A 3,818-nucleotide genomic window follows, 5' to 3' on the forward strand; every position below is an offset into this window, starting at 1 on the left:
CCAAACAGGAAGGGAAGTATGGGAGGATCAGTGAATGTATAAGAGGAATTGGAAATGTTTGGACTGAAGACAACTGACTTTCAGAGTATTGAGAGACATAAAATAAGTTGCATGGACTTTATTCCTCTTCAGAGGGAAATTGTTACTAGGCCAAGTCTTTCGCTCTCCTCATTCACACCAGCTGGGGACAAGCAATGGGACCCTATAGCCAGTTCCCTGTGAAACAGCACTCCTGAGGCTCTGGTTAACTTTAATCATCCTCAGAAGCTGCTCAAGGACTGGACAAGGAAATTTCTGGCTGTGTTTCTATTATAGCTGGGTTCACTTCACAGTGAGGACTGTAGAGTGTCCAKACTTGGGACCTTTTAAAGCATTCCATAGCTCCTTGCATCTCCCGAAGCTCACTTTTCCTTCTAAAAGGGCAGGTGAAGCAATGATGTGTATCTAGGTTTCCTCCCCACCATATGAACTTGTATTGCTGGTGTATCACAGAACACAYCTGTCCTGCAGCAAACACATAGTCTCTCTCTCTCTCAGTCTATTTCCTAGCAACTTAGGCTGTTACCACCTTTTCTGGTGGCTTCTCTGAAATTAAGCACTCAGAAGTTAATCAGGAGAGATGACATGAAGACGCAGGAATTCCAAAGACTGGCAAGAGGAGCCTGTCTGGATGGTATGCAGTAGAAGCAAGCTCTTCAGAAATAAGTGTTAGTGTATTTGGTTCACTGTAGGCAGTGGTGCTCATGGGTGAATGGTCTGGATTCTTGAGAGGCAGCTCTGTATGCTCTTGGAGAGCCAGAGGTTTTCCTCCTAGTGCACCAACTGCGACAATCTCGTGATGCCTCCTAGTATTCTCTAAAGTCTGTATTTTCTGCAGATGACTTTTTGACTGAAGAAGAAAATTAGGCTTTTGTAATGGGACAGTGTAGACAAAATTGGCGTATCTCAATTGCTGCTTAAGCAGAATGTACTGGAAATCATAGCTGCACCATTTTTTCCTTAATTTGACGATTTGCATACTTTTATTAGGCCTTTTTTTTTCTTTTAATATGACTGAAGTCTTTGATTTGCAAAATCGGCTAAATCACCAAAAGGAAAGAGATGACAAAGGAAGGTTTTTCTTCTGCAAGTCACTGAATGAAATGCTTTATTTAGTACCTACATCACTAATACACTGAAATAAGCATCAGTGGCCTTGCATCACTACAAGGTGGAAATTTAATTCTCTCTCTGTCAGAGACTAGAGTTTGTATATATATAAATCTGTCAAGCTGACTACGAGTACCACATGTTTCAGATTGTAAAAAATGATGGTAATCACTAGACTAGAGCTGGGCTTTTAAAAGAACCCTGCCTCATATAAAATCCAGACTTTGTAAACAATTACAGCAATATGTAATTATATAGAATAATTAAAATCAAGATCGCAATCTCTTCTTTCCTCTGCATATTTTTCTTCTATACTTTGTTTTTCAAGAACCCTTCTACCAAGCAGAAATCCTTTTGGATAGATTTCTGGTGGGTAAGAACGACAGAAATTCTATTTGCTAAGGTTTACTAATATGATGGCCAGTATTTTAAAATTAACTCCAATGAATACTTCTGTCTACAACTGTTAATCCCTTCTTAAGAGATTACTGCAACCCTCATTGAAAATCTCAAGACAGGAATAGATTTGATTCCTAAATAAATTAAAGTTAAATCCAAACAGAAATAACAAATTATTTAGATATGAACATTTGGTAAATTTCTTATAGCACATCAGCAAGTTCTATGGCTTGATATGGTTCAGGGAGTAAAATTATTTGCCTTGCTACATGTTTCTTCTTTTAGTCTCCTATTTGTCTCCCGGTGTGAAATTCTAGTAAGAATCAAAATACCAGTCTCAGGCAAAACTGAAAAGAAAAATAGCCACCAGATTCATGAAGACACTTAGGAAACCAAGGATAAAGATATGTTGTTAGCAGTATTTTTAAAAGCATGTGAATAACTTTTTGTTGGAAGTCAGTGGGGTTCCAGGCCCAACCTGTGAAGGTACCTTTGAAGTAGCTGGCTAATTGAAACTTTACAGGCTCAAATGCTTTTGTGAAGCTGGAYAATTCTTCATAGAGGAACTACAGCCAACAAAGGAATAGTGACCTTTTTTAATCCTTGCCATTTTTTGAAGTATCACCAAAAATTGTGACGTGTATGTACTGCACTAAGCTTCTTGAAAGAGACTAGTTTACTTTTTGTAAGGGGTGCAGTTCTTGCATTAATGGACACATGTGCTATGTGAGGTGCAAATTAATCAGGTTTTAGGGTGTCACCTGACCTTTACAAAGTAAACCTCCTTCATGAGTGCAGTAGAGCAAAACTGATGGAATCCATTACAGTAACTTGTGTTTTGYTTCAGGAGATACTAAACTTCATGGACTTCTGATAGGATCTAGTATGAAAACATCCTCTCTGGATGTAAATTGCACAGTTGGCAGCTGAGAAAAGTTGAACACAGCTCCTGCTGGCTCAGTCAAAACAATATTCCTCTAGTAGAATTTTAAGTGTCCCAGACGAACTCACTTCAAAGTTTAATTCTTACTGAAGTTGGAGGAATTACCCTCTACTTACCAGTTCAATTATAAGACAGCTTCACTATTTTGAAACCACAGGTAGCCATCTTTAGTTTTGAAGAGCAAATATGATTATAGTGAGAACAGACACAACTTTTAACACATATGCTATTTTTCCTCCAGATCTTTTACTAAAATTTTATTTTAAAAAAATTTCTGTATTTGTTGAATTTGGAAAATTATTTTTTTTTCTCCTTTTTCTTTTTATTAGTTTAGGAAGGTGTGATTTTTCTTCTTCCTTAGGTTTTCACCCAAACTTTTCAATATCATTTTTGCTCCTTTAAAAGAGCCTGCAAAAAAAGGAAAGTAGAAAAAGTCAAAGTGTCAAAAAGAAAGATTCCAAATGCAAAAGGTGCAAATTGACTTTTGTATAAATGTTATGTTTATATCTATTAGATGTGCATATGAATTTTATTTATATGCCTCTTACATTTATTGATTTTTTCTTTGTTGTCTATGCTTTTTCCTTTATATTCTTAGTGGGGTCACAATATATCACTGAGATATTCAAGGGAATTCTAATTAACTTTGAGCAGTTGTCCTCTAGCCTTTACTCACAGACGGTGCACCGTTCATGAAACCCTACTATGCTGTCCATGATGCAAGACATGAAACATGGAAAACTAAGGTCAAAACCAGAGACAGGTGTGAAATGCTGTAGACTGTACTTGTTTAAGATTGTTGTTTATGCACTTACAGCTAATTCTCTAGAGCATAGTTATTTCTTTTGATTGCCTGTGTCATACAATGYCTAAAACTATCTGCTTCTTACCTTCTTAAGATATTGTGCCCACTTCGCAGTCTGTGCCCTGCAGATGACTTCTATTTTGACTAAAGATTAGATTTTAAGCACTGGTCTATCCTGCCTTAGTGTGGGACTATTTTTTATGTGGGTTTTTTTGGTTTTTTTTTTTTTCAGATTTGGTTAACTGGCTGAACAATCTGTCTTTCTGTAGAACAGCTTAGTTTATATTTAGTTAAAAATATGTTTGTCAATGATGCTTAGATTTTCCTGGCCTAGTTTTACCATGCAGAAATAAAACTGACCAGTAAAGACTGATTATACTTTTTCATACTCGACTGTTTAATTAATTGCATTTAAAGAAATGTGAGCCAGGAGAGAGAATTAACAGCAATACCATCATAAGCTACCAGCATACCTTAAATAATGTCAAGATAAGCTACATGCTGTATATCTTGTGAGTTCCA

The sequence above is a fragment of the Apteryx rowi genome, unplaced genomic scaffold, assembly GCF_003343035.1.
Source record: "Apteryx rowi isolate R43461 unplaced genomic scaffold, aptRow1 scaffold_239, whole genome shotgun sequence".
Lineage (NCBI taxonomy): Eukaryota > Metazoa > Chordata > Aves > Apterygiformes > Apterygidae > Apteryx > Apteryx rowi.